Below are 12417 nucleotides of genomic sequence, written 5' to 3'. Positions count from 1 at the left end.
GTTTAAAGAAACAAAGGGGCAAAGCAGGAAGTCACTGAAAGGTAAGATTCTAAGCATGCCCAATACATCAAACTCTTTGGCCTGTGAATTGCATGCAGTCACACTTCCCTAGTGACAAACTTCTCTGCCTGTTATTGCCTGGGATGACCCTGAGGGGAGAGACTGCAGCCATAGGTTGTTTCCTGACAGCTATGTTTACAGCTTATGTGGACATTCCTGGAAGCTAAACAGAGATTTTTAGACAGTAAAAGCTGACGCATATGATTCATCTCACACTAGCACTCTGTCTGTGATACATCTCACACTAGCACTCCGCGAATGATACATCTCACACTAGCACTCTGTGTATGATTTATCTCACACTAGCACTCTGCGAATGATACATCTCACACTAGCACTCTGTCTGTGATACATCTCACACTAGCACACTGTCTGTGATACATCTCACACTAGCACTCTGCCTATGATTCATCTCACACTAGCACTCTGCGAATGATACATCTCACACTAGCACTCCGCGAATGATACATCTCACACTAGCACACTGTCTGTGATACATCTCACACTAGCACTCTGCATACGATTCATCTCACTACCAACTTCCCTAGCAAGTATTCCACATTACACTTAGAAATATGGATGACAAGAGTTACTGTGACAGAGTAAATAATAGAGGTTTAAACCTTCTTATTTCTAGGATGACAGGAATTGAACCTGCACTTAAGAATTCAAAAATATTCGTGCTACCCTTCCACCTTGTCCTGGTAAGGTCAGCTAATGGAGCTATCGGGCTCATACCCTGAAAACGTCCGTTCAAACCCTTCCTGTACTAACTACTCCCCTAACCTTCTCACCATCTATTCCACCAACTTTTCTGGACCAATAGTCACAATACTCAGACCAACCTCCTGGGTTTAGAAATAAGCTTGCTAGCAAGTATTCCCCTTCAATTTGACCAAAAAAAAAAAAAAAAAAAAAAAAAAAAAAAAAAAAAAGCACAACCCACAGAAGCAGCAGCAAAATATTTTATCACCCAGGCAACAGCCCCAATAATCATTCAGCTAGCCATCATTCTAACTACAAACAATTAGGAAGGTGGACTTTCCAACCACAAATCAACAACACAACTCTCAGAATTTATTGCACTAGCAATTAAAACCCGTTTCACTCCTGACTTCCTGAGGTAACCCAAGGAATTCCCCTTCACACAGGCCTAATTCTCCTTTCATGACAAATATTTACCCCTTTATCAATCCTCTTTCAAATTCATGAACTGCTTAATACTAACTTAGCTGTCACCACAAGCCTTTCAGTCCTTATTGGAGCGTGAAGAGGACTCAGCCAAACACAAACATAGCACAGCATACTCAGCTATCGCCCACATAATATGAACAGTAGCTCTCCTGCCCAGCAACTCCACCCTCAGACTGCTTAGTCTAACTATTACATTATCCTCACAGCTTGTAATATTTTCATTCATACCAATCAACTCAATTCATGAAATAAAATACCCATAATACTACTCACAAAGTCCCTAATTCTCCTATCCTTAGGAGGCTTTCCTCCACTAGCAGGATTCTTACCAAAGTGAGCTGTCTTCACAATATTACTAAAAAACAGTAACACAGGCGTAACAACCGCAGTAGCTGTGATAGCTTTACTAAACATATTCTTTTACACCGCTTAGTCTCCTTCACCTGCCCTTTTCCAACAAATAACAACTCCATGTCATACACTACAAACAAATCTCAAAAACCACCTCCTCCTACCTTCCCTAACTATCGTAACTATCGTAACACAGACCCTGCCCCTGATAGTTCAGCTAATTCTATAAGAAGTTCATTATACAATAGTCCAAGAATGTTCAAAGCCCTGAGAAAACACACAGTTTAACTTCTGACAAGAACTGTAAGATTCCATCCTACATCTCTTGAATGCAAATCAATCACTTTAATCAAGCTAAATCTATGACTATTCTCAACAAACCATAAAGACACTGGAATCCTACACTTAATCATCGGGGCTTGAGCAGGTATAGTAGGGACAGTCCTAAGCATTTTAATTTGAGCCAAAGTAAGTCAACCTGGAGCCCTATTAGAAATATACAATGTAATCGTTACTGCACATGCACTTGCTATCATTTTCTTCATAGTAATACCTATAATAATTGGAGGCTTCAGAAACCGATTAGTGCATCTAATAATTGGAGTACCTGATATAGCATTTGCATGAATAAATAATTTAACCTTCTGACTCCTACCTCCTCATTTCTCCTGCTTCTGTCATCATGCAAAGTAAAAGCCAGGGCAGGAAGGGTATATCCCTCTTTAGCTGGAGACCTAGCCTATGCAGGAGCATCTGTGGACCCAACCGTCTTCTTCCTACATCTATCCAGTGTCTCATCATCCTAGGTGCTATCAACTTTATACCACCATTATCACTATAAAGCCACCTGCCATAACACAGTAGCAAACACCAGTACTCATCGCAGCTCTGCTATTGCTACTCTCCCTTCCAGTATTAGCCGCAGGTTTACTATACTTCCTCCTATGTAGGGGACAGGCTACATGGCCAATGTTCAGCCATCTTGTCAGAGCCTAGTTTCCTATTTCTCCAGCAGTCTGCCATTCACCAGAAACCAGCTGACCTTGTCATAGGTCAGCAGTTAAACACCTGTTGTGGTTTATTGTGGGGGCTGGTCATTATAGATACCCCCCCAGCTACTCCTTTTCCAGTAGGACTACTGATAAGATCAGATTAAAGGCCAGCTGCCTGTGAGCAGCAGTTCCAGAAACTTTTTCCTGACTAACCAGATCCTTCACGACTTTCCTGGAATTTCTCTCCTGCAATTAGCAGCTGAAAAGGTAGATACCTACCTGCTGGGGCATTCCAGAGTTAGGTATCCATAGCAACCCTTGCTTACGCAAAGCCCATGCCTCTGTGCCTATATAAACTCTGTGAAAGTTTTCAATAAACGGGGTTTGATCAGAATGCAGACTTGCCCTGTTCTTCATGTCTAGTGTTCTGTCTCTATACAGGAAAAGCCCACTTTGCTACTATATTTGTAAGAGTAAACTCAACTTTCTTCCCTCAACATTTTGTAGGTCTTTCAGGAATCCCAATGCTACTCCAACTACCCAGATGCCGACACCACATGAAATGTAGTTTCTCTCTAAGATCGGTTATCTCACTAACAGCTTTCCTTATCATGATTTTTATAATCTAAGAAGCTTTTGCTTCCACATGAGAAATACTCTCAGTTTCATCAACAAACCTAGAATTACTTCATGGCTGCCCTTCACCATGTCACACATTCAAAGAGCCTACTTATGTAAAAGTAAAGAAGAAAGGAAGGATTTGAGCCCCTAAAACTGGTTTCAATCTAATCTCATAACTTTTATGTCTGTGTCAATGAGATACTAGTAAATTTATAGATCTTGTGTCTTATATGGCTTACCCTTTGCAACTAGGCTTACAAGACGCTTCATCGCCTATTATGAAGAACTTATAAACTTTCATGATCGTACATTAATAATCGCTGTCTTTATCAGTTCTCTAGTTCTCTATATTATCTCATTAATACTAGCCACGAACTACACATCCTAGTACACCAGACGCTCAAGAAGTGAACCAATCTGAACCACTTTACCAGCTGTAATTCTAATCCTCTTTGCCCTCCCTTCCCTTCAGATCTGTACGTAACAGATGACGCTGACAGCCCTGCCCTCACAGTAAGCTACAGGACATCAGTGACACTGAAAACCACCAATACACTGATTAGGAAGACCTGTGCTTTGCCTCACACATGGCTCCAACAAATGGCTGAAAACCAGCTGTAATTCTAATCCTCTTTGCCCTTCCTTCCCTTCAGATCTTTATGTAACAGATGACGCTAACAACCCTGCCCTCAGAGTAAACTACAGGACATCAGTGATGCTGAAGCCACCAATATACTGATCACGAAGACCTGTGCTTTGCCTCACACATGGCTCCAACAAATGGCTGAAAACCAGCTGTAATTCTAATCCTCTTTGCCCTTCCTTCCCTTCAGATCTTTATGTAACAGATGACGCTGACAACCCTGCCCTCACAGTAAGCTACAGGACATCAGTGATGCTGAAGCCACCAATATACTGATCACGAAGACCTGCGCTTTGCCTCACACATGGCTCCAACAAATGACTGAAAACCAGCTGAACTCTGCCTACTAGAAGTTGACAATCGAGTTGCACTTCCAAGATAACTTCCAATCCGTATCCTAATTTCATCTGAAGACATACTTCACTCATGAGCTGTTCCCTCATGAGGACTAAATACAGATGCAGCCCCAGGACATCTAAAACAAGCTACTGCAACATCAAATCACCTAGGTGTAGTCTATTGCCAATGTCCAGAAATCTTTGGGTCTAATCACAGTTTTATAGCAATTGTTCTTGAAATAGTATCACGAAAATATTTTGACAATTGATCAGTTTCCATACTTTAAACTCGCTATGAAGCTTAGAGCATTAACCTTTTAAGTTAAAGTTAGAGACTAAACTTTTCCATAGTGAAATGCCACAACTAGGTACATCCACATGATTCACTGCTGCTCTATCTTCAGTAACTACACTCTTTACCTTATTTCAATTAAAAAATTCTACACAAGTTTTCCCTACTCACCATCCCCTAAAACTTTAAAATCACTGAAACTCCAAAGCCTTTGAGAATCAAAATGAATGAAAATCTATTCGCCTCTTTTATTACCCAAACAATAATAAGACACCAGTAGTCATTATCATTATTATAGTCCCCTCAATCTTATTCCCCTCTTCAAAATGTTTAATTAAGAGCCAACTGCATTCATTCTTACAATGACTAACTAAACTTATTATAAAGTAAATATTAACCCACTCCCCAAAAGGATGAACATGATCCCGAGTAATTCTGTCCCACGTTGTATTCATCGGATCAACAGACCTGCTAGTCCTTCTCCTGCACACATTCACACCGATCACCCAGCTCCCTGTAGACAGAAGCACAGCCACCCCACTCTGAGCAGGAGCAGCAATGCTAGGTTCACACCGACCACCCAGCTCCCTGTAGACAGAAGCACAGCCACCCCACTCTGAGCAGGAGCAGCAATGCTAGGTTCACACCGACCACCCAGCTCCCTGTAGACAGAAGCACAGCCACCCCACTCTGAGCAGGAGCAGCAATGCTAGGTTCATACCGACCACCCAGCTCCCTGTAGACAGAAGCACAGCCACCCCACTATGAGCAGGAACAGCAATGCTAGGTTCACACTGACCACCCAGCTCCCTGTAGACATCAGCACAGCCACCCCACTCTGAGCAGGAGCAGCAATGCTAGGTTCACACCGACCACCCAGATCCCTGTAGACAGAAGCACAGCCACCCCACTCTGAGCAGGAGCAGCAATGCTAGGTTCATACCGACCACCCAGCTCCCTGTAGACAGAAGCACAGCCACCCCACTATGAGCAGGAACAGCAATGCTAGGTTCACACCGACCACCCAGATCCCTGTAGACAGAAGCACAGCCACCCCACTCTGAGCAGGAGCAGCAATGCTAGGTTCATACCGACCACCCAGCTCCCTGTAGACAGAAGCACAGCCACCCCACTCTGAGCAGGAGCAGCAATGCTAGGTTCACACCGACCACCCAGCTCCCTGTAGACAGAAGCACAGCCACCCCACTCTGAGCAGGAGCAGCAATGCTAGGTTCACACCGACCACCCAGCTCCCTATAGACGTCAGCACAGCCACCCCACTATGAGCAGGAGCAGCAATCTTAGGTTTTTGACAGAAAATAAAAAGCTCATTAGCCCACTTTCTTCCTCAAGGAACAACTATTTCACTCATCCCTATACTCATTATCATCAAAACTATAAGCTTGTTTATTCAACCTAAAGCCCTAGTAGTTTGTCTTACAGTTGATATTATTGCCAGACTAATACACGTAATTGGCGTAGCTACCTTATTTTTAATAAATATTAGCCCACCAACTGCTACAATCACATCTATTATTCTTGTATTGCTTACCATACTTGAAGTTGCCATAGCCCTTATTGAAGCCGACATATCTACCCTTCCAGTTAGCCTTTATCTACATATTACATAATGACCCTCTAAACACATGCATATCACATAGTTAATCCAAGCCCATGCATCCTAGCAGGAGCTTTTTCCACCCTGCTATTAAATTCTGGTTTAGTGATGTAATCTCATCATAACTCTATTATTCTTCTGTCAGTAGGCCTTCTAACAAATACTATGTACCGATGTTGACAAGATATTATCTGTGAAGGAACCAATCAAGGCTCCATATCCCTATTGTACAAAAAGGCCTTTGTTGTGGAATAATCTTATTTATTGTATCCGAAGTATTTTTCTTTACAGGCTTCTTCTGAGCCTTCTACCTCTCCAGTCTTGTAACAACACATGACCTAGGAAGCTGCTAATCACCTACAGAAAGACCACCCCTAAATATGCTAGGAGTACCTCTTCTTTTTTGTTTTGTTTTGTAGATAACAAAGAAAACCTAAAACCCCAAACTCCAGGAAAAAGATCTTAAAATTACATTTTCTTTTTTTAAAAATTGTATAAGTCTCTACCCCCTCCCTTCCCCCCAACAGCCCTCCTTGTGTTCTTTTTCCTGTGTGCCCTGGCCCCCCCACCCCCTCTCTACTCACTGTTCTTGCTACTGTACGCCCATGTCTCATTACCTACCCAGGTTGCCCACCCCGTTCTCTTTCATTTCCGGTGAACCATGTACCTACCGCCCCACTTCCCCAGCACAGAAGAGCCGCCTCCCTGTCTTTTCCTGGGTCTTTCTACTTGGTTTGCCCTACCACCTTCTCCCCCAGTGACCTATTCTAAACTGGAGCACGGAAGCTGCATCCTGCCAATCCCCCAGTTCCCACGGCAGCCCGCCTCCTCAGAGGCAGCTTTATCCACGAAAAGCTGGTCTCCAACGTTCTTTCAGCCTTTGCAATTTTTTTCCTCCCTCCACACTGTTCGTGCACCTCTACAAAAAGAAATCTTTCTTTGGGACCCCATATTCCCTTAGCCTTGTCAACCCTGTCTCGGGCTCCATCTTTTTTCTTCTACTCTTTGAGGCAAGATCTTCTCTCCAATCCTCCTGCTTACAATGTACGCCTGACCCAGAACCAGCCCTTCACTTCTCCTGGGCCCAGAACCCCCTCCCCCCCACCCCCCCATCCCCCCCACCCCCGCACGCAGCCTCCTGCCCTTCAGCAAATGAGGATCTCGCCCATGCCAGCCTCCAGCACTTTCTCAGCTGTGGTTTCGCCATGCTGCTCCTTGAGGTGGCGCCCGGCTTGTGGGCGAAGCGCACATCACAGTAGGAACATCTACAGGGCTGAGCTCTGAGTGCAGGTTGAGGAGATCTTGCAGCGTGGACTTTGGAGTGAAACACTTGCCGCAGATGCCACACGAGTGCAACCTGACGCTGTGGCGGGCATTCACTTGGCGTTTGACGTTGCTACTGCTGTGGTTGAACTGCTTGCTGTAGTGCAGACACATAAAGACGAAACGTTGCGTTCGCATGTGGAAGACCAGCTTCTCCACACCCTGATACACTTCCAGGCATTTGGTGCACTTCGTGTTCTTTAAGGGGTTTCCACTTGAGAAGAAGCCCCCAGGCAGGGGTCCCCAGCCGCCCCCTGCCACCAGACTGGCCCCCCCACCGCGCCCCCAGGCAGCCACAGCGGCCCACCACTGCTTCCACAAGTCCCGAGGTGGCCTCCACACTGGCCCTGCCTCCTGGGATCAACAACAGGCCTTCGTCTTTGCGGCCTCTGACAGGCTGTAGCAGCCCTTCACCACGCCTTGTGGTGGGGCTACAGTGATGGGGGCCACACTGCTCTGGGTTAGCTCCCCCAGATGGCTGCACACAGAGGCCCTGATACCCAGACCCCCTGCTAGGCCTCCAGGGGGTTTGAGCCAGTGTGCCACTTTAGACTCCACCTTGACAATGCAGATGTCAGAAACATCCTCATCCTTGCCCTCTGCCTTCAGCTTTAGGTCCTCACCTAGCTGAAACTCCAGCTTCACTGGCCAGAGGAGCAGAGAGGGTAGAGGAGGTGGGGTGGGGGCTGGTGCTGGCTTTAGGGTCCTGGGGAGGGAGGAGGGACTTGGTGAACCAGACACTGCTCACCAGGCTTGCCTCCATCCTCTTTGAAGCCTATTTTGGGCTCAATGAACTGGCTGAGGGCGTTCCTCCCTTTCTCTACCAGTGCTTCATTTGCATGTAGGAGGCAGCAGCAGGCAGTTCACAAAGTCCCGACTGCTCCAGGGCGCCCGCACAGCAAGAGAAAAGCAGGTCCGCCACAATGCACGCTGTGTGTCAGCGAGACCTGCATCTCTGAGCCGGGGTTTAGCAAGAACTGGTCCCGGAGGAAAGGCGAACAGGCAGCCAGAGTGACTTTGTGGCCATGCAATTTGAGGCGAAGATGGTCACTTCGCAGAACAGCTCCTCGGCTCGGAGCTAGTTAATGTTCTGTAGCGTAGCGGCCTTGTGGCCAGGCAGCTGGAAGCTCAGGACTTCCACCCCAGACAGAGGCCATTGTGTCAGGAGTGGACTGCTCTGGCCTGGTTCTGCCTGCTGATTTCCCTCTCCTCAATCTCTCCCCCCACACCCCACTGGCGCCCCCACACCCCACCGGCGCCCCCCACACTCGGGCTGGCAAGGCACAGCCGCTGGCACCTCACCAAGCTCGCCAAGTTCGTGAGGGACGTGATCAGGGAGATGTGCGACTTCACACCCCATGAGCGGCGCCATGGAGCTGCTCAAGGTGTCCAGGGACAAGCGCCGGCTCGAGTTCATCAAGAAGAGGGTGGACTCGCAAGTCACAGTGAAGAGGAAGCGGGAGGAGCTTAGCAGCCTGCTGGTGGCCAGGAGGAAGGCAGAGGCCAAGAAGGACTGATGCCCCCTCCCCCAGTAAATGTTTGTGCAAAACAAACAAACAAAAACAACAACAAAAAACCAAATGGCCCGATCTGTGCCATGTCTGACCAAGCTTCTAGTTTTTAGGCTCACTGAAAAGAGTCGCGGTTTCGCCTCCCACCTGTAACTTAAAATTATTTTACCACATTCCAACTCCTCCTCCAATCCGGCTTTTGTTTAACCTGCCTCCCAGTGTTCCTTTTAGCCTTGTTGGAGTGGGGGAGGCTTGTTTACAAGTCCAGAGCCACTGAGTTCTGAGAATGTAAGTTGCTAAGAAACACAACACGAGTTTTCCTAGCAGTTAGAGTTTGACTCCCCCTTTGAAAATTTCCTGGGCAGGCAGGAGGAAAATGCCTGATTGTCAGTTAGCTTTAAGCTCTGCTCCTCTGGCCTGTTTTTGCCTGGATCTGGGGTGGTGCCCTGTCTTACTTGCTTGTCATCATGGCCACCCACTAGCCAGTTTGGGTAGGACACTGCTGTAGTATACACTTATGCCAAATAGGATTAAAATCTAGCAAGGCAATGGTGGTGGCGGCTGAGGCAGCAGTGCACAGCTTCAATCTCAGCACCTGAGAGGCAGAGGTGAGAAATTGTAAAATTATAAAATGTAAGACGCTTGTTTGCCCTGCCTACCCAGAGGCTTCCCCCAGTTCTCGTTACTGCTAGCCTTCGGAGTTACACCCTAGTTCCTAGAGTAGCTATATGCAAGCTCCCAAATATCAGAGGTCCCATAAGGTTTCCAGTAACCGCCCTAGGGACCCACACCCAAGTCCCCACAAGAGGTCTCCCAACGCCAGATGTCCTAATGTCCATATGGTCTAACTTGATAAGCAACCCCACCTGCTTTGTGGTTTTAGCCTTTAAAACTAACCTGTAACAGTCACTGGGGGCCCTTAGCCTCTCGAGTGCTGTAGGACCCAGGCGCGTCAGCAATAAACCTTTGCTTTTGCATCAGTGCGTTGTGCCTTGTGTGGTCTCTCATGGCGACCTCCTTCCCACGTTGGGCGTGAGGGTCCAACAGAGGCAGGAGGATGTCTATGAGTTCAAGGTCAGCCTGGTCTACAGAGCAAGTTCCAGAACAGCCAAAGCTACAAAGAGAAGTCATCTCAGAAAAATAACAAAACAAAACAAATGAACAAACAAACAAAGCCTTTGCACTCACTTTGCCTAACTCCAGGTGACATCTTTAATCTTCATCCTCATGAATCAATGAGTTCAGGAGCCCCTGTCTCAGGCTCACTTCTGGTGACTGAATGAAAGTGACCTCAAAAAAAAAAAAAAAAAAAGAAAGTGACCTCACTGCTCCTTAGGCATAGTGGAGGAGAAGGTTTTCATTGTAGATCTGAGGGAGAGAACAGCCAGAGATCTGCAAGAGTCCAGACTGAACATGGCCAGCTCACTGAACTGGGTCATGAGAGAAGGGGAGGTGAGAGACCTAGAGAGGAAGAGAAGAGAGAGGGAAAAGGAGAGACAGCAAAGGGACAAAGAAAGGAGCCAAGGACCAAGAGAGCACATAGGCCAAAGGGCTGCACTATTTAGGCATCAGAGAGTGGGGGAAAGGGGAGCAATGCTCACTGGCTGGATAGGTTTAGAGTCTGGGGTGGGGGTAGGATGGGGGTGAGAAGGGCTGAGAGGAGCCAGGGCTCTGTAATAAGTACTTGCCAGGCTGAGAAAGACTGGAGACCAGCCTCCTCTTTGCTCTTGAATAGACACCCCAGTTAGCCATTCTTCCCAGGTTGCTTTGAGACCCCCAAACAATGATCACCGAATATAGAGCTTCCTAAGTCTTTCACATCTGAGTTGAGATAAGTAGCATCATTCTCAAAAACCTGGACCAATAGCTTGTGTAGCTTTAAGAATTAGAAATAATGAATGAAAAGTCATAACAACATGGTACAGTGCATTTAGCGGACCAAAGTACTGTTCAATATCCAATGAAAAGAGAAAAAAACCACTCCCATGAGTGCCAAGATGACCTTAAGAGTGCCCCCAAAGGCATGCTTCCAGTCTTCATTCCCAGGAGCTGATGTAACAGCCAGCCGTGAGCCATCCCATGTAGGTGTAGGGACCTACTGGGGTCCTCTGCAAGAGCAGAGGATGTTCTTAACCACTGACCCACCTGGCCAGCCTCAGCCTTTATTCTTGACACTGCTTTGCTACTATGCATTCTATCTTCATTCTCCAGAGTCAACCCCTCCATGTGTCTTTTCCTATGATCTCATTTTCCCTCTTGGCTCAGCCTCTTGGGTAACCCAGAAGCTCCTGTGTGACATTTTTCCTGTCTCACCCCTTAGGTCTGCTCTGTCCTTTCCTGCAGAGGAGCTGAGAGCACAGATACTGGTGTTGATTCTATTCTTGTCTTGTTTCTTGACAACCAGGCAGTGGTGACCTTTAATCCCAGCATTAGGGAGGCAGAAGCTGGCTCTCTGTGAGTGGAGGCCAGCCTGGTCTACTGAGGAATTCTAAGACAACCAGGGTTGCACAGAAACCCTAGATCAAAAACAAATTACCAATTATGAAAAGTATGGACCACAGGGGAAGAAGCTTAGAGAGGGGTTTGTTATAGTTTCATAGGTTGGCATTTAAACAGGGAGGCTGTAGGAAGGTAGGAGAAAGAAAGCAAAGCCAGAGCTACAATATAGTAGGAGGATGTCTTAGTCCGTGTTCTGTTGCTCTGAGCAGACACCGTGACCACAGCAACTCTTATAAGGGAAAATATTTAATTGAGGCTCGCTTATAGTTTCTGGTTGTTCTTTCATTAGTGTTATGGCAGAAAACTTGTCAGCCTGCAGGCAGACATGGTGCTGGAGAAGGAGCTGAGAGTTCCACATCTTGATGAACAAGCAGAAGAAGATTGATTTGAGCTTCTGAGACCTCAAAGCCCACCCCCACTATGATGCACTTCCTCCAACAAGACCCACGCCTACTCCAATAAGGCCACACCTCCAAATAGTGTCACTCCTTCTGGGCCCAGCATTCAAATAAATGAGTTCTATGGAGCCCATAACTATTCAAACCACCACAGAGGGGATTTAGGAAATAAGGTAAAGTCAATTTAGTCATCTAGAGGCCTTTAAAGGACCTATGGCAAAAACTGGGTGTAAGGGTTACTTTTATGTCATCTTGAGGCAAGCTAAAGTCATCTGAGAGGAACAAACCTAATATGCCTCCATAAGACTGGGCTGTAAACAAACCTGTAGGGCATTTTCTTCTGATTGGTGTGTGTCGCGAGCACTGAGTACTTCGCACTCAGGATCCCGAATGAACTCAATCTGAGACTGATCAGTGGTTTTGCAGTTGCTAAGTTTATTAACATAAACGGGTTCAAGAATATCAGTCACCACTACACAAAAACAACACCAAATCAGTCCAAAAACACAAATGGCCAAAATCATATAATAATACCATTCCATACTATTCTATCTTATACTCAAGCATTCATAACTAT

The 12417-nt window shown here is 46.3% G+C and overlaps 1 pseudogene; it reads right to left on the bottom strand.

Moving 5' to 3' along the window:
* Nucleotides 1-7254: 7254 nt before the first annotated feature.
* Nucleotides 7255-8804, bottom strand: LOC127186431 (zinc finger and BTB domain-containing protein 12-like; annotated as a pseudogene).
* Nucleotides 8805-12417: the final 3613 nt, after the last annotated feature.

This window comes from Acomys russatus, unplaced genomic scaffold (assembly GCF_903995435.1).
Source record: "Acomys russatus unplaced genomic scaffold, mAcoRus1.1, whole genome shotgun sequence".
NCBI classification, from domain to species: Eukaryota; Metazoa; Chordata; class Mammalia; order Rodentia; family Muridae; genus Acomys; species Acomys russatus.
The sequence above is the reverse complement of the archived record's forward strand: the minus strand, read 5'-3'. Positions and strand labels throughout refer to the sequence as shown.